Source organism: Vombatus ursinus, unplaced genomic scaffold (assembly GCF_900497805.2).
Source record: "Vombatus ursinus unplaced genomic scaffold, bare-nosed wombat genome assembly UNPS02000749.1, whole genome shotgun sequence".
Classification (NCBI taxonomy): Eukaryota; Metazoa; Chordata; class Mammalia; order Diprotodontia; family Vombatidae; genus Vombatus; species Vombatus ursinus.
The window spans coordinates 10,579,905-10,603,853 of record NW_020940527.1 but is presented as its reverse complement, the minus strand read 5'-3'; the positions used below and the strand labels follow the sequence as shown (position 1 = coordinate 10,603,853).

Genomic DNA, 23,949 nt, shown 5'->3' with positions numbered 1-23,949 from the left:
GAATTACTGAAAGTAAGCCATATGCACACCAAGTATCGTCACTTTGGTCTTTCCTTAGTTCCAAATTTAGTTCCAACAAAATATGCAGCATGACTCAGTATAATAAATAAGCAAACACAACTTCTGTTCCCTGAATCATGTCTTGCACATATGTATTACTATTTTCCCAATATACATAGATGCTGCTATGATTAATAAAATACAAATTCACTTAAAAGCATTACTGGCTTCATAGTAGGTTTCTGGCATCATGCAACTTATCAGTCCATAGAAGCTAATAGTACAAGCACTATCATGCAGAGGTCTACAAAATTTTATATGAAAACAGGATCCTTATATTACATGAGGCCAGAGACCACTGCTTTAGAGCATGAGACCCTCAAGATGGTGTAGTTTGCAGATGATACTGTCCTGATAACATCCAAGAACCCAACAGAGTCTCCTCAACAGTAACTCCAAAAAAAAATTGCCTTAGCAATCGTTACAGGAACCAAATCTAGCAGCTAAAGAATACACGTTGCCCATATTATGACAATTGGTTGAATGGGCAACCCAGTCCATCATATCTTGGATGCACACTGCAGATAGATAATGAGCTAGAACAAAAATTCAATAGGCACTAGATGGCAATTGGAAAATCGTACAGTGCTTTCGATGAGGTTAGGCTATTCCCTGGTGCAAAAGCCCACCTTTTAATACCAGTATTCTCCCATCTTGAGTAAATGTAAGAGGTATTGAAGAAAACAAAAATGAGAAGCATGGCTGAACTAAACACACACACACACACACACACACACACACACACACACACACATACACACACCCCTTAGCTGGAGATGACAATTTTTAAGGCACTGAGAAAATGAATCTCAAAGTAGTCAAAGAAGGAAAAGATAACAAAAGGCATGGAAAAACCTTCAGACCTTAAACTTAAAAAAAAAAAAAGGAACCCAGAGAACATCAATCACTATCGACCCATATGCCTACTTTCCCATCTATATAAAATTTTTATGAGAATCATCTACACGTGCATCAAGGGCAACCTTGATGAAGGTATTAGAAGGGAACAAACAGGCTTTCACCAGTGACGTTCCACAGCACACAGCAACTTTGCCATCACACAAGTGATGGCAAGATGTCAAAAACACCAGCTTTTGTAGCATTTGTTTTGTGCCTGCAAAAAGCACTTGGTTCTTCTTCTTTGTTACAACACAGGGCTTCCTGGGAAGGGGAGGGAGGAAGGACAGCTTCAGAAATGAAGGGGATGTAAAAACAAAAGACAACAAAATAACATTTTTTTTTTTACTCAGCATCTGATTCAGTAGAGTAAAATGTCATCTTAAAGGTCCCCCTCTAACATTGTGTCTCTCTTTCCTAAGTCAAAAATCTCCAAGAATTCTTGAAGCGTCTAACTGGGATAATGTTTGACCACCCTCTGCACAGTACCATCAATCGAGGCAAAAGCAAGAGATGTGCCCAACAAAGGCCACGTTTTCTTCTTGTGAAGAAAATTCAGCACCGAGTCCAAGGCAAACAGAGATTTCCTCTAGTTGGTGAGGTCCCTTTCCTAATGTTCCCATTTGGAAATAGGAGCTCACTGCATCAAGCTCCAGAACATTACCAAATGAGATTTATAATCATTTATGAGAGCTTGGTCTATCCATACAGGAAAAAACAAGACATGAAGACTACCTATTATCCAGATGACAGAACTGGCCCACCAGTGTGTGTGTGCATGCATGCGTGTACTTATGTATTATACACACATATATAACTATGTTACTATATACTACATATGTTACTATATATTATATTTATACTATACATAGTACTACATATATACACACACTGTATACATTAAAGATACTATGTATAGTTATCCTACATAGTATATACATGTTATATGTTACTATATATATAGTATGAGTACTATATATAGTTATATGCTATATATGTGCTATATAGTAACGGTACTCAGTATGCCATACATATATACTGTAATATAGTATGTACATAGTCCATAAATATGATATGTGGATGTATGTGTGTAAATACATGTTTATGTAAATGCATGTGTATAAGTGTGTGTACGGGTAGAGATATGTTTATATACATATATGTGTATGTGGGCATATGGGGCAGCTAGGTGGCACAGTAGAGAGAGCGCCAAGCCGGAACTAAATTCAAATTCAGCCTCAGACACTTACTAGCTGTATGACCCCGGGCAAGTTAACTTAACCCCCCTTTGCCTCAATTCCTCATCTATAAAATGGGGACACACTGGAGAAGGAAATAGCAAACCACTCCAGTATCTTTGCCAAGAAAACTCCAAATGGTGTCATGAAGAATGGGACAGGACTGAAAATGACTGAACAACACAACATGTGTGTGTTTGTGTATACACATTCACACATACACATATGTAAGTATAAGCACTGAAAAAGAACAGCGAGAATTAGATAGGAGGCTCAGAATTGCACAAGAGGGAGATGATGGGCTAGGTTGCCTTTGAGAAACTTCATTTTTAAAAATCATCCCTAACTTCTCCTTGAAACAAAGACCCCCTTCCTTTTTCACATCAATATCCTTCAAGCGGCATACAGCTAGGGTGAACAATCTCCAAAGAACTACAATTAAGGATGCTGCAAAAGGCAACAGAGAGGTGCATGAGGGGCAAGAGCAGACTGTAATACAACACAAAAAATGGATTATGAAGAAGAGGTGTAAAGAACATCGTCTAAGGAAGGTATAACTGAAAAAAAGATGGGCTGGTCATGAACCAAGAATGAGGGATAATGGATGGAGTGGGTACCCCAAACGTATTCTGTAAGTGTTCAAGAGAAATCAAGGAAGGCCTCTAGAACATGAAGGGGTCCCCCCCACCCCAGCTGCAAACTTCTTGGAGAATATGGATGAGAGTCACACAAGATGGATAATAATAGTAACAACAACAGCTAGCATTTATATAATGCTTTAAGGTTTGCAAAGTGCTTTAAAAATATTGCCGCATTTGATAATTAGCATGATGAGTTGGAATTCTGCATCATTGAAGGACAAATTCACATAGATGAGATTACAGTACCATTAGAGTAGTGGAGTACTATTCCAGCCTTTTTCTATGGCTATGAATCATAGAACACCCCACTATCCAAAGAACTGCATCTGCAAATGGTCCAAAAGGCCATGGAAAGACTCACAGGGATTTTAACTAGACTCCAGCATAAGAAATGACAAAGAAGACGTCAGGCCAGAAAGGGAGATAGGTCAGTTGTATAGTTTGAGCAAAAGATAGTAGATGCCCAGACTAAGTAATACATTAGAGCTCACAAAATATGGCACGAACCCGAAGAAGATCTTCTCTATGCTGGGTAGATCTTCTCTGGGAAATTCATGGAAAGCCAAGGACCACACAGAATGAGTACGTAGGGATGAGCTGCAATCTCCCCATCCTTAAAAAACCCTCACTTGCCTCAATCATTCTCATTATCTATGGTCCTATATCTTCCCTCCCCTTCCTGGCTCACCTCCTAGAGAAATCAGCATCCATTCTGGGAACTCTCTTGCAACCTCACTTACCTCCACTTCTTTAATTTCCCAGTCTTACTTCAATACTCACCTGAAATCCCACCTTCTGCAAGAGCCTTTCCTAGTCTTCCAGCTGCTAACGACTACAGCCCTTTGACATAACCCTCATCTCCTTACTATGGGTCTTGAAGGAACCTAGTCATTTACATCTTGCCTCTCCCATTAGACTATATGCTCCTTGAAGGCAGGTCCTGCTTTTTTCCTTTTCTTTGTCACTCCTGTGCTTTACACAGTGCCTGGCACATAGAAATCTCTAAATAAATATTCCTTGACAGGCTGACAAGTGGAGGGATTATTGGCATTCATGGGAGCAATCCATTAAAATCAAAGACAAGTCTCTCCAACAAGAACGCCTTAGCTCTAACCTGCATCCCAGGGATGCTGTAAGGATCAGAGAAGATAATGGACATGGAAATACACCGAAGAGAAAAGGCATTATAGGAATACAAGGTATATAATATTATAAAATATTGATAGCTCTCCAAATATTGTGCCCCTTCCCCACCCCCACCCCAACAGCCTGCTTATACTGAAAACAAAACATTAAGATCTAGGCTCCTCCCAACAGAGCTATCCTGTATATTTTATTCTTCCTGTAGAGCAGAAATAGAAATGTGTGAGGTTTTTTCCCCCTTTTTTGGAGGGGAGGAGGGTATTCACGATGGCTAAGGAGAGGAGGTATTAGTGATGGCTAAAGGGAGGGACCAAATCTCAGTCCATGTGCTCCCCCTCTCAGGAGGTATTCAGTCTATCGGGTCATGTGGCTTTTTGGTTATTTTTTAATCTAAGCAATGAACCTTGGAAGTTGCAGTTGAGCCAAGAAACCTCATTAATCAGTGCGATTAAAAGGTTCCCGTTTAGAGGGCACATCTGCTCCCGAACCGGCTTTGCTCTGCTCTGCTGTAGTTGGAGAAAACAGAGGAGATGTTCACAAAAGGGACTCTGGGCTCCTAAGCCCCAAGAGCCAGGCGGAATGAGCAGTGTTCGTTCCAGGAACAAGCATTGTGGCACCATGCTGGACATTAGGCCCCAGAGAGAGAGCTGGTCAGTCTTTTGCCATCTAGGAGGAGCAAAAGGCTGCTTTCCCAAGGGTATTATTAATGTTGAGCTGTTTTGGCCCCGCACTAGGTCCTTCTAGAGCCCAAAACAAGAAGGGAGAAGACACACTGTGTGGCTTAGTTAGCACTGAACCATTTGGATCATTGACTTTGACTGGCAACATAGTGAAAGAAAATAGTTTGGATAACAACAATAATAATGAGATGGCATTACGTGGAGCTTTAAAGTTTTACAGAGGCAACTCTTTCTTCTCTTTCTACCTTTGATATATGGAATGGTATACCAACCAGAAAACTGGAATGGAATTAAAGGTGAGATCCTGGAATTGAAGTCCTGTTTCTAGCTAGCTGTGTGACTTGGGGTACCTCTCTGAATCTCCCTTTTTTCATCTGCAATATAAGTGAGTGAAATTAGATCATCTCTGAGATCCCCTTCTGGTTCCAACATCCTCCAATACTCTAACACCAACTAGCTAATCTATGAAACACAACTGCAGGGTAGGGGTGGGGAGGGTGGGATTATTAAACTTTCTGTCTTATATATATGTTTGTTAGCCTTAAAACAGTGCTCACTTACACGGCAATTTACAAAGTACTTTCTTTTTGATATATCTGTGCGAAGTAGGCAGCCCAAGTATTATCATCCCCTTGAGGAAACAGAGAGGTTAAGCAATTTTTCCCATGATAACACAGCCAGTAGATTTCAGAGCTGGGATTTGAAGCCAGGTCTCCTGCCTACTAAACTGATACTCCTTCCACAATATGTTGCCCACCATCTGCATCAGATTCTGAGCTCTTTATTAAACAGTGTCTGGCTCCTTCTAAATCACCTTATCTATGTACCAGCTAAGCCTGTGTCCCGTGTGACTCAGTGGGTGCTTTTAAATTAATGACATTCTATGGCAAGGAACCTGGGTCAAACCTTGAGCCCCAGAGGGAGCTGTGAGGTATGTGGCATTGAGGTTTTGAGTTAGGACAGTCAGGTTTCCTGATCCTGGCTCTTCCACTAGAGTTTCCTCAGCCATAAGACATACATCTTCATACCTGCCCTGCCTACCTCACAGGATTTTCATAAGGCTCAAATGGGAGAGCGGGTCAGAAAGTGTTCTGGAGAGTAAAAAGCTTCATAAAGACATCAGCCTGAAAACAGAGTCAGGGACCTGGTCGTACCCCAGAAGCAGATGCTGATGCCCTTGCAATCAGAGAAGAAAGAAGAGAGAAGAAAGCAAGCTTCTGAAAGCACAGAGGGCAGATGAGTTGACTTTCTGTACACAGCTGCATCTTGTCCAACTGTGCCTGAGGCTGTACACACCCACACCTTGGAAAAAAAAAAAAACCAAAGGGAGCCAAGAGGGCACCCTGCAAGTGGGCAAAGTGCATGTTGAGGATCCCAGGAAATCAAGGGAGCTGTCTTCCTGGCCGGCAGGCAGACAAGGCTCAGAAAGCAAGTGTCCGAACCTGTCTCTGTTTCCAGAAGAATAGTGCCAATGTGGGCATCCCTGCCGTACCCAGAAGCCCGGCTGCCCGAGGCAAGGACGAAAGAAAGCCAAGACACCTCACCCACTAAAGGGCTCACGGATCAGGAATATTGAAGGCCGTGGAAAACAAACAACATTTTATCTAGTGAGGGGACTTTAGCGCTGGGCAGGGCTGATATTCTGAAACGGCTCTGTTACAGGAGGCTGGTCCACAATACAGTTCAGAAATTGGTTTTTGTTTCAAGATAAATCACAGAATTAGAGGATGGTAGTTTGGCAAACCCTCCACTAAAGCCTTCCAATTTATGTGAAGATGACCCTGAGTTCTTAAAGGCTATACAGTAGAGCAAATACCCTGGATGGATCACTTTGCCTCTCTTGGTCTCAGTTTACCCACCTGTAAAATGAGCAGATGATACTAGATGATCTTTAAGGTTTTCACAGGCTCTAGACCCTATGGTCCAATGCTCTCCCTTCAGCCTCTACAATCGAACAATCAACAAATACTTATTAAGCACCTACTATGTGCCAGGCACTGGGGAATACATTGTTCCATGTCCATTCCCACTTGGTAGAAGGTTCTTTTGCCTTTTCAAGTAGAAGTCAGAGTCAAGTGCAGACAGAGCCTTGTCCTGAATCTGCCACTAACTTGCTGTGTACAAGGGCGTTAGTCATTCCATTTCTCTGGGCCTCAGTTTCTCTATCTATAAAAGGAGGGGGTCAGACTAAATGACTTCCCAAGTGCGTTCCAGTTTTAAAGGTCTATGCTGTCTCCCCAATTTGTTTGTGAACACCTTTAGGTAGGTAGGTAGGGGCACTCACGCCCTTCTGTTTCTTTGGTACCCCTTCCCCAAAGTACTCTTCCTCTATAATAGAGCTCATTGAAGACAGAGGTTGGCACTAGCAAGGCCAAACCTTCCCTGGCCATACTCTTTCCTCTAAGGAAGGAGCGCTTAGGGTTTCCTCCAAAAGAAAATGACAAAGCATTACCCAAATATGAAGCCTCAGAAACTAGTCTTTTATAACCTGGCAGGTTTACTTCCAGAAAGTCAGAGGGGAGTACATTTTGGATCTTAAAAAAAAAAAAAAACAAACAACTAAATGAAAACAAATAGAAGAAAACAGGGGTTTTCCTGTAACGTATCAGAAAATGCCACCTGACTTGGAAGTCAGAAGACTCAAATTCTCCTCCTGACTCTGACACCGACTACGTGGAGGGGCTTAAGCAAGCCGCTTAAATGATAAAGGCAATGTCAGCTCGAAGGGATTTCAGAGGTCAGTGGGTCCAATCTTCTAGTTTCATCCCTGGGAGAGAAGGGGAGTGACTCATCTAAGGTCTTATGTCTGTTAATCATTGGGAAAGCAGTGGAATTCAGTGGAAAGAGCTCTTGATTTGAGAGAGTTTACTACCTTGAAATCTCTCTGGGCTTCACTTTCCTCATCTGTAAAATAGGGGTGGGCTGGACTTGACGGTCTCTAAAGTCCCTTCCAGCTTCTACGGTCCAAAACTACTCTCCCATCATGCTCCTGGTCTCTACTTACCCTCTATATTCTCTCATATGTAAAACTGCCCACTACTTACTTAACGTTTTTTTGAGCTCACCAAATGAGATAATATATGTAAATGGGCTATATGTTGGCTATCATCACAGGTCACAGGAAAGTTTGGCATTTTCCTTCATCCTCCTGATTCTAAGTTTTCCATCACCAGTAAATGATGGTTCCTGTCCAGTAACAAACAGGACCTTCCCTTCGACAACGCTGGAACCAGATCAGAGTGAAGAATCCACTGGCTACAAGATAGAGGGGGAAAGGGACTCCACCTATCCGGAGCCCTCTCCAGACCCTGGGCAGCTGTCGATCATCTCCTTTCCTTCCTTCTTCAAAGGCTCCCTTCCTTTGGCAAAAGCTGCCCGAGGTTTCAGCCTCAGTTCTCTTAAAGGCACATTTGTGCCAGCTGCTTTAAATAGCTCCTTCTATTATCTTAATTGTTAGAATGACACCCTTTTATAATCACCAAGGACCAGCTTAACTCTTTAAATTGGTGTAAATGCTATTCCTTGGAGTGGACGTCAGGAGCTGGAAATAGTTCTTCGCTTTTGTCTAGATTTTGTTTTTAAGAAACAAGTTTTGTCAACATATCACATGTCAAATGTTTTCTTCTCTGCTAAGGTTACTAGGGGACAAGGGGGATGAATATGACCAAAGCAGGAAGTAAAAGGAACAAGCTAGTGACCCTAAAAGGAGATGGTGCTACGAAAGTGGGCACACAGAGGCTACAGAAAGTGGGCACACAGAGGCTACGGAAAGTGGGCACACAGAGGCTACGGGAAGTGGGCATGAGAGTTGTCTTCCAGTGTTTGGGAGGAGTTATCACTGAAGAAGGGTTGATTCGTACTGTTTCTCCCAGAACTGGGAGACGTGGGTAAAAGCTTCAGAGGCAAATCCAGGCCTGATGTCAAGAAAAACCTCCTAAAAATGATCTTGGAATCACAGATTGAGAGTTGGGGCATCTAGTGCAACCCTCTCTTGTTACAGATGAGAAAACTGAGGCCAAGGGAAAGTAAAAGGACTTGCAGGAAGCAACCAGAGGTGAAATTTGAATCCAGGTCCTCTGACTCCAACCTCAGTGCTCTGTTGGCTGTGCCATGCTCCCGAAGGGGGCAAGATTCTGGAAGTGAGGCGTCCCCCCTCAATGGCAGTTGGTGATGAAGTATAGAAGAGTTCTGGACTTGGAATCATGAAAACCTGAGTTCAGATCTGGCCTTAGACATTTACTAACTGTGAAGACCTGGGTGAGTCACAGAACCTGTCTCAGAATCAGCTTCCTCATCTGTAAAATGAGAGTAATCGCTCCGACTTCACAGGGTTGTGATGAGGATCAAAGGAGATGACACGCAGAAAGTGCCATTGCTACATAAATGTGGTGATGATGATGATGATGATGATGATGATGACAATGATGATGAAGGTCTTCAAGCAAAAGGTGGATGATCACTTGTCAAAGAAGGGATTCTTGTAGTATTGGGTGGAGGTGGCCCCTGAAGGCCCTCTCAATTCTTGAGATTACTTGTGAGCCTCTGATTTTAAAGAAGGGGCCATGTCAGAGAGAGAGAGAAAGAAAGGCAGAGACTGAGACACAGGGACAGAGACACAGAGAGACAGAGAAGAGAGGCAGAGAGAAAAGAAAGAGGAAAGACAGAGACAAAGACACAGAAAGACAGAGGGAAGAGAGGAGAAAGACAGAGAGAAAAAAGAGAGGAGAGAGACAGAAAAGAGAGAGAAAAGAAAGAGAGAGAGAGCACACAGGCCTTGGGATTCAGAAGAGCTAGCTTAATTTCCTCCTAGATGATCACGGATAAGATCCTTCCCCTCCCTGAGACTCACTTCTGTCATCTCTAAAATGGGAATAATGATATGTAAACTAATTATCTCACAAAGGTGTCCTGAGAAAAGCACTTTGTCAACTTTTTAGTATTTATATAAATGTGAGCTTTTCTGATTACTGCAGCATCTGTTCAGTGAAGGTTACCGTATCATGTGCTTATATCAAGTATACAACACAAATTAAAGGGGAAATCTAAAGCCAGGAATAGCTAAGGGGAATGGAAAAACACACACACACACACACACACACACACACACACACACACACACACACACACGTCCTGTAAAAGAAAATGCCCATGTATAACACTGCAGACCAAGAGATGCTTAATCATTTCCTAATCTAATTGCAGCAATATTGCAAAGGCACCAAACTAGAAATCATATTATCCATGTTTGTTCCCCTTTACAAAGAGAGAAATGAGAGGAATTTAGGCCTCTGTTATGACAGGAGCTGGAAAATAACTTCAAAAGATTACCTATAGGGCAGCTAGGTGGCGCAGTGGACAGAACACCGGTCCTGGATTCAGGAGGACCTGAGTTCAAATCCAGTCTCAGACACATAACATGTACTAGCTGTGTGACCCTGGGCAAGTCACTTAACCCCATTGCCTAACCAAAAAAAAAAAAAAAAGAGAGAGAGACTAGCTATGGTTGGCCAAACCAAACCCAGACACAGGTAAGAAAGAAAGAGGAGATTTAAGGCCCATCAACTGACAGGACTGAGTAATAGAAAACCAATAATTGTCCTGAAAAACCATAACATTTTCAGCAGAGAGGTGTGGGGGGACTAGGGCAAAATGTCATCTACATCATGGGTGACCACCAGAAACGATCAAGATGTAAAAACAGAAGGCTTTCTTTTTTTTTTTTTTTAAATAAATGAACATTCAAAGAAAAGGGATTTAAAAACCGAGGCTGCCAGGGTTCATCTTTCCTGAACACCCAGGGCCAGAAAGAAACTCCAGTGCCCGGCTTCGTTGGTGGTTTGATAAAAGCTGGCCAATGACAATGAACACCACTGGGCCAGAAATATTCTCAAGCCAAGTGTGTGACTGCCACTGTAGCTCACCTTCACTCTATGGCTCAGAATTTCTATTGGAGTCAGAAGAGCATTTGGACCACAGTTAGGAGGCTTTGCTCTGTGACTAGCTCTATGTCACTCTGGACAAGTTACCTCAGCTCTATCGCTCTGTTTCTTCATCCAAGGGCTAGGCTGGCCAAGATGACCTTTCAGGACCCTTCCAGTTCTCCATTTCTAGAACTACCTACAATTTAAGTCCAGTCTCCTGACTCCGGATGCACGATTCAACCTCCTGCCAAGCATGCCTTTCAAATGGCTCATGTACCTAGCCACAAACGAATTTGTGGTCATATTACCAAAAAAAGAAGAAAAAAAAAAAAAGAAAAAGACTGTGCAAATAAACACAGGTCTATAGGCCCCCGGGACTAAATGAAGGTAGGCCCTTCAAGAAGTTTAGGGAGAAAATATTCATTCTAAGTTAAGTATCCTTCTCTTCATCCTCAATACCATGGGAATATTCATCAGAGGACAACTTCAAAGACTGGAGAGACATTAGAGGTCTTATTTTCTAGCCCCCTCATTTTACAGATAAGTAAAGTGAGGCCCAGAGAGTTTGTGACTTGTCCAAGGTCACAGAGATAGTAAGTTGTGAAGCTGGCTCGTCTTCCTACTCCTAATCCTGGGTTCTTTCCATTGTAACACACCGTTGTACCATACGTATTGTACCCCAGAATTGGAAAAAGCATTGGAATTGGAGCCTGAGGGCTAGAGTTCCAATGCCAGCCCAGTCACTTACTACCTGTATGACCTCAAACAATAATAATAACAACAACAACAACAACAAAGAGAGGCAGAGTAGATTAAGGAACCAGCCTTAGAATCTGAAAGCCCTGTGTTCAAGTCTTCCAGAAACTAGCTATATGGTCCTTCAAAATTTACTTAACCTCTCATCCCAGGTGGTGGGGTTAAGAAGTTAACCTGGGGTCTATGAACTTAGATCTGTTTTTGGTTTTGTTTTTAATATTTCTATTACTAGATGTCATTGTAATTTGTTTCTTTTGAAATCTTTCAGGACCTTCATGATCAAATCAGTCTCTGTGCTACAATGAAAGCTCTGGTTTTCATCAGAGTAAAATAAATTCATCACCTTTGGAACATTAAAAAAAAAAGAAATTCTATGTATTTTATTTAATGCATTTAAGAAAAGCTATTCTGAGTGGGGTCTATAGGCCTAATCAGACTAAAAAAAGGGATCCATGACAGAAAAAAAAGTTAAGGATCCCTGCTCTAAGAATTTAAGGTACAAATGAATTGCAGCAGAAAAGCAAATTTTTACACCAGAAATTCTCTACACAGGGAATTCACAGTTGGAGACCAAAAAAAAAAAAAAAAAGTTGAAAAGGCAATAGGTCATGATCATGCAGTTAACTAGTATCTGAGGCAGGATTTGAATCCAGGCCTCTCCTAGCTCCAAGTCAAGTGTCCTTTCTACTACATCAAATGTTTCTTTGAGCATGTACCACTTCTCAGGGCCTCAGTTTCCACATCTGTCTAGAGATGGTTTCTAAGGTCCCTTCCAATTCTCAATCCTATGATTCTAAGAATAGAAAATACTAAGGGACATTTAAGTTGCTAGGGGAAATGCTTGCCTGATAGAATCACAAAGCTGGAAAAGTTTATCTAGACCACTCCTCCTCATTCCAAAGATGAAGAAACTGGGACCCAAAGAACTCAAGAGACTTCACAAGATGCCACATCCAATCAGCGGCAGAGGTCCCCAGAACCTAGAACCTAGGTCTCCTGATTCTTAGCTCAAGACCCTTACACTATAGCTGACAGCCTCTCCCGGGGGATACATGTCTTTGTGCCACTGGATTGTCGGGGAATTTGAAACTGGTGCTATCCCTTCCTTTGCTGGGGGAAGAGGGAGGAGAATTCTAGCCATTAGGAACCAGAACTGGTTTCTGAGGGAACTCCTGTGGCTAAAACTTGGAGGATACATACCTCTTCTGCCTCCCTGGCCACATTCTTGCCATACCTACCATTTAGGGGAAGCCAGTGGGGATAGGTGGACAGAAATGTCAGCTACTCTGGGGAAATGTTTGCTACAGAGAGAGTTGCTTTCTTGCTACTTCTAATAAAGTTTCTAAAATCAGCACTCCCAGCCCTAAACAGGACCCTTCCACCACCTAGGGCAAAAGGACCAATGTCACCGTCATTTCTTCCCCAAAGACCCTGAAGGTCCTTCACAATCTGTCATTCAGTTCCTGTCTTTTTAGTTATCAGGAAGCCTGAAGACTACCAGTGTCAGAGAATAACAAAAAGCTATGCCACTCACCACTCCTGTGTGGCCTTGGGAAAGGTACCAAGAGCTTCTCTGGGCCTCAGTTTCCTCATCTGGAAAACACTAGCTCTAGATCTACAATCCTAACAATAAGTTGTCCTGCTTTTTAAAAAAATGATCACACCTTCCTGAGAATCTGCAACATAACTGACCCCTTATTGCAATTATTTTCAAGCCCCCTTGAGAATGTGATGCCACACAGAATTCTATAACTGATTCCCAGCGGCCTTTGTTCTTGGAAGAGGCTATTCCCACACAATCAGACAAAATTCCACATCCACTACTAAAAAGTTCACACTTTTGAGAGGTGATTTCTAGGTCAGGAAGCCTTCCGGGAATTGAAAAATCAGGGAATTAATATAATTGTCCTTGTTTATTCCATTCAATCCTTAGTCAAAGACAAAGGGGATGGGTTTTCGTTGTTGTTTTTAGGGTTGGGTTATCCTGGAAAGAATCGTAATGGCAGAGGGGAAGGGGTGTCAGACTTGGAATCTAATTCTCTGAAAAAAGGATTTTAGATTTAGAGCTTGAATGTATCATAGAGGCCATGAAGTACAACTTACTCATTTTCTAGATGGGCAACTGATTTTCAGAGAGGCTGTACAACATGTCCAAGGTCACACAGCCAGTCCGGGCAAGAGGCAGGCCTTAAACCCAGGTCTTCTTCACTGTGAGGCTAGTTCTCTATCTACTACACCCTGAAAGAACCATATTCTTGGAGAATAAATGAACCAGAGCTATATTGCTTTACCACTAAGTGGCCAACTGAAGCCTTATCCTTTCCTCTTTTGTAGCACTGGGATTCTAATAAATAAACTCCTCTGAATAGTTAACGAGCTGATTCTGGGAACCCCTTGGGGACTGATAAGGCTCACCTTGTGGGGTGAGCCAATCATTAGGTGATGGTGATCTCCTGCCTCCCAAGAACTGGTCTGGACCAAATAGTACTTGTCAAGTCTTTCCACAATAAATGTTTTAATCGGCCAAACAAAAGTCCCTTGGAGAAACGGGGGCTGCTCATGTTACAGGCCTTCTCAAAACACAAAAGGCAATGAAACTGGGGCCTGAAGTATGGGGAGGGGGGGAATCACACTGGCTGCCCTAGGTAAGGATCCTCCAATTAATGTGCTCCTGGCTCCCAATGACAGCTGCAGTCGGCCCAGACTCGCCCAGCTGGGATGCCCTGCCCACTAAAGCAGAGACATATAGCTGCCCAGGCAGGAAAGGCCAGCTAGGGTAAGATCAGCACATCATTACCCCAAGGACCCAGAGTTACACACAAGAGGCTTCTTGTCTGGGCCTCTATTCTCATGCTAATTTTCAGGAATCTAGATCCCTTCACTTCCCAGCTCTGCTCACACCAAGCCCTGGGCTTTCCCAGGAAGACTATTGGCCCTTGAGAGAGAGGGTTCAAGACAGGGGTATGTACCAGAGGACGTATAAGGAGATTATCATTTTGGCTAAGAAAGTCTCTTTTATGTCCCCTCCTGCCTCTGCACCCCAAACCGGGTTTTCCTTAGAGGAGAGACTTGGGGTAAAAACTCCCCAATCTCAAGATGCAGTACTAAGCCACAGAAATGCAGCCAGGGATACAATGACAAGATAAAAACAACTTTTATCAAATTAGGCAGTTCCTTACATCCCAACTGCCTAGACAGAGCCACCTCAACACTCATTCTCACTCACTCATACAGGTGGCCCATCCTCTCTCCAACATCACAGCTCAATATACCCACTGATCTCAAAAAGGATCCTTGGCCCTGTAACAACACGTGTCAAACCTTTAACAGGTCTCCACATACTACCTGGTAATACAGGAACAGCATCCAGAAAATCAACTAGCAAGCTCTTTGGAAAATGGCCAAACAATGCAGATGTGTTATTATAGCACCCCCGATCCTTTGGATTCCCATGGACCTGAATAAAAGGTCTAGATTCTGGCTGAACTCCACCTTCTCCCCCACCCTTCCCAACCCAACACCTTCAAGAGTCGAATCCCCCATACTGGCTTCAGAAACTGGGGATATGTGGGTTTCCCTACCTCTTACCCCCAGAATCCTCTGAGTGGCTGCAAATCTAGGCAAAAGATAAAAGGATTAGGCTCAGAAGTAGTGAAATCTAAGAAATCTAATTATCCCAGACACCTTGACCTTCCCTCAGGCCCAATCAAATGTCATAGTAGTTATAGTTATACAGTGGCTCTCTGGGACACTGGTAACAGAGTACAGTAGGTACTAGTTGCCCCCTCCCTACCTTGGCCCCATCACATCCTTACAGACTCTTACTGCCTAAGTGCCCTGGGGCCTCAGTTTTCTTATTTGTAAAATGAAATAGTTACTAGTTGGGGTGACGCCCTGGCTCTAAAGCTATGACTCTTCTATACCCAATAGGGGTCAGGACATTCGCTGTTCATGCATAACAGGTGGATGAGAGGGGTGCATTAGGGAGGGTCCCTTAATTGCTGACAGGATCATTACCATGGAACCAGCTACCTGGTGTTCATCATATTCACATACAAAACAAGCAGCCAGGCTCTGGTCAGAAAGACAGAACCCAAGAGGCTACCTGTTCTTTCCCTGTGGCTGCTTCTGGCACGCGGCATGTCAGCAAACCTGTGGGCATGCCATTTGGGGTGGGGGTGGGAATGCCTTCCTAGCCCAGCATCTTGCCTGCTTGTGGGGTTTGCTATAGGAGACCAGGAGAAGGGAAAGGTCTGAGTCACTTTTTGTAGCTATAGAAACCATCTGAGCTGTGGTAACCAGCCTGGCTCCGTGGACTTTCTTCTCTTCTCTGAGGGGACCAGAGGCCGGCTACAAACACATCTGTTTCTTTCCCCACCACTTCAAGAACTCCTTTGCCGCAGATTCATGCTCCCAAGGATCAAAAACCACAATTGGGAGTTTTGGAGAACGTCAACTCGGCAGACTATTAGAACCAAGAGGATGGGCAGCTGCTGGGGACCACAGCTGAGTAATACAGAAGGGCTCTGAGTCCTAGTATGAGAGAGCCAGCTCTGTTCCATTAAAATATGACAGTTTCCCCTAGAGACCCAAGAGATGTACTTAGCCTGAGATCCCCCTGCCTTCCTCCTTCCTCTCCCAACCTTCCTCATCCTGCAGGATGTCTAGCTAGCTAAGTCCTATCTATTCTCCAATGCCTGTGTCATGATCCTATCCTCCTCTTCTGACCACACCGGCCTCTAGGGACTCTCTCTCCTTTCAATTTCATTAATATCATCAACCACACACTGTTCCTTTCATTTGCCCCTTATACAGAATTGTCAGATTTAGAGTTAGTTAGCAAGTTCCTTAGAGACCATTTAGTCCAACACCCTCATTTTACAGATGAGAAAACTGAGGTCCAGTGACATTAAATGACCTGTCCATAGGTGCACAGCTAATGAGACCCAGCCTCCACATCAGGAAGGCCTGGGTTCAAGTCTTCCCTCTGACATACAATAGGTTTGTGCTCCTGAACAAAATCATTTAACCTTTCACTTCTATAGGTAGGATTAACTTTCAGGGAAGGTGGAGACCTGGAGTAGTAGAGAGAGTTCCCTCATCTGGGAGTTCCCTAAATTAACGAAATCATGGGTTCAGTCTTTATCCCACACAGCTAGTAAAGTGCACAGCTGGAATTGAAATCCTATGTCCTCTAACCTCATATTTTGTCGTATTTTGATTGTATCATATTGCCTCAGTATCATATCTCTTGTTCTGTATTATTTAACTTCTTACATATATATATATGTATAAAACACATATATGTATGTGTATATGTGTATGTACAGTGCAGTTAGGTGGCTCAGTGGATAGAGTGTCAGGCCTGGAGTTAGGAAGACATCTTCCTGAGTTCAAATCTGGCTTCAGACACTTCCTAGCTGTGTGTCCCTGGGCAAGTCACTTAACCCTGTTTGCCTCAGTTTCCTCATCTGTAAAATGAGCTGGAGAAGGAAATGGCAAGCCAATCTAGTATCTCTGCCAAGAAAACCCCAAATGGAGTCACAAAGAATCAGACACAACTGAAAAATGATTGAACAAGAACAAAAAGTTTATGTATACGTGTCTATATATATACACATATGCCTATATATATTTATATATGTGTACATGTATATAAAACTGTGTGTGTGAGTGTGTATGTATGTGTGTGTCCTTCTTAAACTCTTTGAGGACAGGGATTGTCTTGGACTTCTTGTGTTCCTTGTGATTCTATGTACTCTAGATGAGAAAGCATTGCCTCTCTTAAGAAACCACAGATGAAATCATGCTACCCTATCGAAAGTCAGTGGAGCCCAGGCTAGCTACCATCCCCAACATAATATCTAAAGTGCAAAGACAGGGGATAGCAACTCCACGGCAGTAAGAAACATGTCCAATTCCTCCTACATGGCATTAGGGGCATTCCCACAACAGATCAGCAGCATCACCACATTTCCTCTGAGTACTAGGGGTAAGAGGAGCAACCTTTAAACTCTAGTCTTTCCTGCCAGGAGCAAACTAAAATGCTAGCTGGTGACATGCAGCCCCTCTGGCATCCTGTCTGTGTGTTGGGGGGAGGGCCTTCCAGATCCCTAAGCCATCCTTCACTCCAGTGTGGACACTCCCTGGACTTGTTTATCACAGCAGCCAGCTGGAAAAACCTCTTGTGCTACTGAGCTGGGCTGCAGACCAATCCCACCCCCAAAGTTGAACTCCTATACTCCAGAAGGATAGCTTTTCCTACTTCTAAAACATTAGCAAGCATTGTTTCATTTGATTCTTTCGAAATCTGTGTGGTATTTAGCCCCATTTAACAGATGAGAAAAGTAAGACTCACTGTGATGCCTAATCCAAGATTCCTGCCTCAATTCTCTTCTAGTTTATCAAGTCTTCCTGGTTGTTGTCATCTTACGACACTGGGGGCAGTAGTAGGTTATAGTGGGGAAAGCAATGGACTTGGAGGCAAGACAACCTGGACAGCTAGGTGGTACAGTGCATCAGTGAATAGAGCCCCAAGTCAGAAAGATCTGAGTTCAAATCCTACCTCAGACACTTACTAGCCTAAAGTCACTTAACCCTTTTTGCCTCAGTTTCCTCACCTGTAAAAATGAGCTGGAGAAGGAAATGGCAAACCACCAGTATCTCTACCAAGAAAACCCCAAATGGAGTCAAGAGTCAGGCAGGACTCAACAACAACAAAAAATAACCTGGGTTCAAGAGCTAGCTTCTGCATTTACTAACTTGACCTTGGTCAAATCTGTCTGTCTCAGCTTTCTTACCAGTAAAATGAGGAGGCAAGACAAAATACCACCTCCAAGATCTGTTCCAGCCTTAAAATCCTGGCTCTTAGCTCTCTCAAAGGCTTTTTTGTTGGTTTGTTTAAAGCCTTTATGAAAGTTTTCCCACCTCCTGCTCAACTGTAAACTCCCTGAGGGCAGAGCCTAGGCCCCTTTTCATTTCCCCTAGAGCACCAAGCACTGGATCCTGCACACAGTAGAAGGCCAGTGATGCTAATTAAGCACCACTCAATTGCTAAGTCTTTTCCCTTCCCCCTAGCTGAGAAGGGCAGAAGATTCCCAGTAGCTTCCCTGGGAGACAAAGGGTAGTCAGGAACAGTGTATGCACAGAAGCAAGCCCATCTTACCAAGAGGTCAAACCTATTAGGCAAGGCCACAGCATCGTGGTGGTAATTAGCACACACAGGTTCTGTTGTGGCTTTGCAACCTGGAAAACCTCATAAAGATGGGGGTTGGGGGTGGGGACGCAGATAGAAGGAAGGCGGAGGGCCTTCACAAAAAAAAAAAAAGTTATGAATGGAAACATAGATGACATACTCCCTCTCTGGGAGGCCCATCTTTGTCATTCTCAAACGGGTTTTTTTTAAGGAGTTTCCTGTGATAAACTTATCTGCTGGCCTCCCTGAGTGGCTTCAGGAACCAACATCTTATTAAACTGCTAGATGGGGCCATGTCCAGTGTCAGTGAGTCTGGCCATCAAGGCCTAAGGATTTAGGATTTACGTCTTATTAATCTCATGCAAGAGAGGAGAGGAAAATAATGCATCTCAAATTTCCGTTCTTTTTCTGCCAATCTGGGAGGAAAAAAATGGAAGTTTTCAGTTCTTCTCAACTGTGAATTGTGTTGCTTTTCTTCTCCCTGTTATTATCCTAAATGAGTAAAGGATCCACGGGTCACCAGCAATGTCAACAGTGCACAGTCTCTCCACCCAAATGTTTCTTTCCTGGGCCAGGCAGGGATGAAGATGCTACTGGAGATCATGGCTGTGTTTGGTTTAAAAAGTAAAATGAATTCAGGTGTTGTCACCCTGCAGAACCCTTTGGGTTATGCTGACATAACAAATAAAAACAAAAGCTCCAATCTTTTTTTTTAAATCTTACAAATTACCTCTTCTGCATTGAGCAGTTCTCCGTAAATCAGAATGAATTTGCTATGCTCAATTATTCTTCTCCTTGAATAATGTATGTACCAATAGCTTCAAAACCCCATCCATCTTAAAATGTTGAGGCAAAAGAAAAAACAGAAAGAAAGAAATCCTCCCAACACTCTAACCCCAACCGAATTGCAGGAATCTTAACTTTGAGGTTTGCTCTCGAAACAACTTTCCACAGACTTGTGACTCCCAGAGCTAAATGCTGCACTCCTTGCTTAGGGGAGAGGGGGAAAAAGCAAAAAATACTCAGAGGCAAACCCTATCTCCAAATGCCTTCCACCAGCCTCAAAGTCACACGTGCTCCGTTGCAGACCTTGCTTTCAATGTGTCTTTTGTTTGATGCTGGTGTTTCAACATCCTCAAGTTAAAGAGAGAAAGGTCAGCGCAAGTCTTCTGGCATTCATAAACCTGAATCAGGCCTCACTATGGGGAGATTGATGGCACAGTAAATTTCTCTCAATCAAAAGCCCCAGGAGAGGGGTGGGGTGGGGTAGGGGGAGCCACTGTGAGTCCTACTCTCTGTATCAGTTAAATAAATGCTTGTCTTCTTCCCAGCAAAAAGGCAGCCAAAAATCCAGAAAAAGCTAAGGCTCTAGGGTTTTGATCCTCCTAACTTTCCCCACTTATTAGTATGTTAGGACTAGTTTTGAACTTTCCAAGGGCTAGCAAATGCCAAAGAGTAAAAGTTACAATTCCCGACCAGTAAAACAAATTACTCCTCCCTGCTCCAGCACATTTGATCTATACTTTAAAACACACACCTTTTTTCTTTTCTTTTTTTTAAAATAAACTCTGAGAGCAGCCCTGGACTCCCTTCCTGCCCAGGGTGACTCCCCACACCCAGAGAGGAGAAGGAGGAAGAGACTACGGCATCATTTAACCCTGCAGTTTACAAGGCCAGGTTCCCATATTGCAGCCAGGAGAGAAACTGTTGCTCAAGAAAATCCCTTAAAAAGCCCTTGGCACCGCAAGGCAGGCAGCTCGAACGAAGCTCCTGAAGCCAGGCGCCAGGCCATCGCCTTAATGGGCTGCTGCCCTTTTAAATTTTATAAGGCACCGTTCCTTCTGATGCACAGTTGGGGGGGGGGGGGGGGGGGGGGGGGGGGGATTGGCGGTCTCTAAAATGGCTTTCTTATCTGAAAAGGAAAGAAGCACCCCCCAACTCCTCTGTGTCATTCATTCTTGCCCAGTCTCTCCCCCCACCCCACCCCCTTTCCTACTCGCTCTCAAGGAACCTTTAAGACAACATTTGTTTAGGTTGCCAACTTAAATCTTCCTCCCTCTCGTCAGTGCATTGAGAAAGCAGTCAGAGGAAAGGAGAGAAAGCGGAGGGGGAAGAAGGAGGAGGAGGGGGGAAGGAGAGGGAGGAGAGCGAAGAGGAGGAGGAGGAGGAAAGAAGGGAGGGAAGGAGGGAGGGGACAGCCTGCACCCAGACCTGCTCCAGCAAAACCCACTCTTCGGGCACTCCAAGCTATCCAAACGTCGGCCGATGGTTGCCGGGGGGCACTCGCCTACCCATTGGAATAACATGAGAAGTTGGTCCCGGACCCAGAGAAGAGAGTCCCGAGCCCTGCCCAGGCTCTCCCCTCCCCTCCCCGCACTCAATTCCTTCTCAGTGCTCAGCTGGACTGAACTCTACAGCCACCGCTCAAGCTACCTCTCCTTCAGCATAGGGACACCCCCGCCTCCAAGGCGCGCCCTCCAGGAGGGGTTCTTGCTATCCACTTGGGAAGCGCTCGGGATGGGGGAAGAGGAGGTGCGGGGCGCAAGGGGAAAGTTTGAAGCTCCCAGCGCGCGGTGCACAACTCTAACTTGCCGGGCCCCCGAGCTCACTAGCTTTCGGCGTCTCTCCCCAGGGAAGGGGGGAGCTGGGGTGCCGAAGAGCTCTCTGGGCAGCCTGCACGCACTCCTTTCTCCAGTTGTTTACATTCTTGGAGTGTCTTTTAAACCCGGGGTCTGAGGCTCTAGCCCCTTTAGGCTGCTGCAACTCAGCCTCCCGTGAAAACGGTCCCCTCCTCTCCCGCCCCCCACCCCGCCTTCACAATGCCACCATCTACCCCCCCAATGCACACCCACTCCCTGTCTACCTACACATACACACACACACACACACACACACACACACACACACACACACACTCGATCCCGCTTCTGCCGCTGTTTCTATGTGGTTTTATTTTCCCTCCATCAACCCCCCTCCCTTTTACCCCCTCCCCTGGCTTCCTGGACAGATGTACACCGGAGAGGGGGAGAGCGCGCTGGCTTAGCTTGCTTCTTTCTCCAGTTGGGGAGGGGAGGGAGGAAGGCGAAGGAAAAAGAGAAACCCCGCTTTCCAGTGTTCCCCCCTCCAACCCTAGACACAAGGAGCATGAAACAACCTTCCCAGAGACAGCCCCCTCCCCCGGAATCCCCCCCCGCGTGCCCAGCCCCCCCAATCTCTGCCACCCACCCTTCCCCTCCACCAGGGACAGCAAAAGACACAGAGAAAGGAACTGGAGGCGACAGATCACTTTAGCTTCTGGACATATACACACATAGAAAATGCTCCTTCTGAAGCGGCAAGGCTTCTCTCCTGGCTGGGGCAGCCCGGCAGGCAAACGGCGGCGTCCCTGGTCGAGGTTTAAACCTCCTTTTGTTTTTAAGGAGTTCCCGGCTACCGGCCACGGCGCGCGCACACATACACACACATACACACACACACACACACACACTCACTCTCTCTCTTTCTCTCTCTCACACACACCTTCAGTATTGCAACATTGTGTCTTCCTGGCTGACCCTTCTACAAGCCACAAGCACACTAAGTAACAACAACGATTAACACCCTCACAAATACACACAAACTTAACGCCCACCGGAAAGAAGGTTTAAGGCGATATTCCCCACATTCTCCAGCCCCGGAGTAATGCCTGCGCTCCCCTTGGCCCCTCCACATCACATATAGGGAGCGCGGATAGCCACGCTGGGAGAAAGGCATGGTTTCTTTACACACAGATAGATACACAGACACATAAATCGTAACTAGGAACCCCGGATTCCTTCAGCTCCCCGCTCCCCAGAGCCTGAACACCAAGGCTGGCTTCCTTTAGCCTCCAGCACTAACTGACCCTCCTACCTACCTCTATCCCCAGCCCTTTAAGCTGGGAGTGTGGGGGAAACAACACACCCCACACACACAACAAACCCTTAACCTCCACACGTTTCCAGCCACAAGTCTTTGCAAGAGAGAAGAAAAAGCAAACGCACGATCCCACGAAAACAATCACAATTACGGGGACTAGCACGAGTCTGCCTAATCCACGATTCCGCGCGGCTTCTGGGGGGGCGGGCTCCGAGAGTGGGGGGCCCCGATCCATTGTGTCCGCCCCCGGTTCCCCTCCCTCCGGCTCGGGCTCCGGCTCCAGACCCAGCCACAGCCCCAGCCCCAGCCCCAGGAGAAAGACGACAAACTTACCCACCGCTTAGCGAGGAGCCGGGGCCGCACGCAGCAGCGGCGGCGGCGGCAGCGGCGGCAGCGGCAGCAGCGGCGGCACCGGCAGCGGCGGCAGCGGCGGCAGCAGCGAGAGAAATCACGAAAGGAGGAAGGACACACTGGCAAAATCCTTTTCGCTCTCTCTCGCTCTCTTTTTCTCCTTTCCTTTTCTCCCCCAGTGGATTTTGGGGAGGGGGAGGGCGGGGGAGATCTGTGCGGTTGGTGGTGGAGAGGGGGAGGGAGAGCGGGAGGAAAAAAAGGGGGGGAGAGAAATCAGAATTACGACTAGATTCGAGCTTTATTTCTCTGCTCGCTAGCTCTCTCCTTTGCTCTCTCGCTCTCGCTCCCCCCCCCCCTTTTTTAATGTCCACAGACAGTGAAAAGGAACTCGGCGTTAGTGGGTGAGTAAGTGAATCAACTAGCCCGAAGCAGAGCAAGTTGAAGTGTCAAATTACATTGGCTATTCTATTTCCAAAGGGCCCCGCTCACTGCCGGCTGCCGGCAAAAGCTGTCCTAGATTTCTATCTGAAAGGGAGCGCGTCTCCTCCTCTTCCTCCTCCTCTCCGACAGGGATGCCACTTTTCCTCTTCCCTCCTTCTTTTTCTTTTTCTCCTCCCCCAAGAGGAAGACACACATACACCCTAATACACACATACACCCCAGTACACACATACCCACCTCTTCTCCCCCAAGCCACCTGGACCTGCTATACTTTTACTCTGCAAGTCTAGGGGGAGAGAAAGAGAAAAATCGTGCAAATTGTACTGGGAGATAGAGAAAGACTTAAAAAAAAAAAGCGGAAGACACACTGCAACCTTCCCCTCTCCTCCCCCCCCATTACAAATACGCAGCACCCGGAGTACTAGCGGTTCCCCGCCCCTTCGGGGGCTGTGTGTGTGTGTGTGTGTGTGTGTGTATACATATCCATATAGATTACTGTATACATAACCAAAATCCTCTAGAATAAAAACTGAGAATGAAAATTTCCGACCTTTTGAATTGTTATTGCAAAGGAATGAAGGGAGTGTCAAAAGCTCGCTTCTCCCAGTCGTCCCGTCTTCTCCACATGCCCCACTTCACCCCCTCCCTGGTCCCCAGGCTCTGAGTGGACAAAGAGGGCAGAATCTGAGAGAGGGAGCATGGAGCATGGGGTGTGTATTGGGTGGGGGG

The 23,949-nt window shown here is 45.2% G+C and overlaps 1 protein-coding gene across 5 annotated transcripts in view; it reads right to left on the bottom strand.

The window, feature by feature from the left end:
• ZMIZ1 (zinc finger MIZ-type containing 1) overlaps positions 1–22,788 on the bottom strand; it is a 439,562-nt gene extending 416,774 nt beyond the window's left edge. For 4 of the 5 annotated variants that reach the window (XM_027858962.1, XM_027858989.1, XM_027858979.1 and 1 more), the window contains exon 1: positions 22,762–22,780. The gene's annotated coding sequence lies outside the window, so the exon portion shown is untranslated. Of the gene's footprint in view, positions 1–22,761 lie in introns of all 5 variants that reach the window. The other variant, XM_027858970.1, reaches the window with a different exon arrangement.
• Between the last annotated feature and the right edge of the window lie 1,161 nt (positions 22,789–23,949).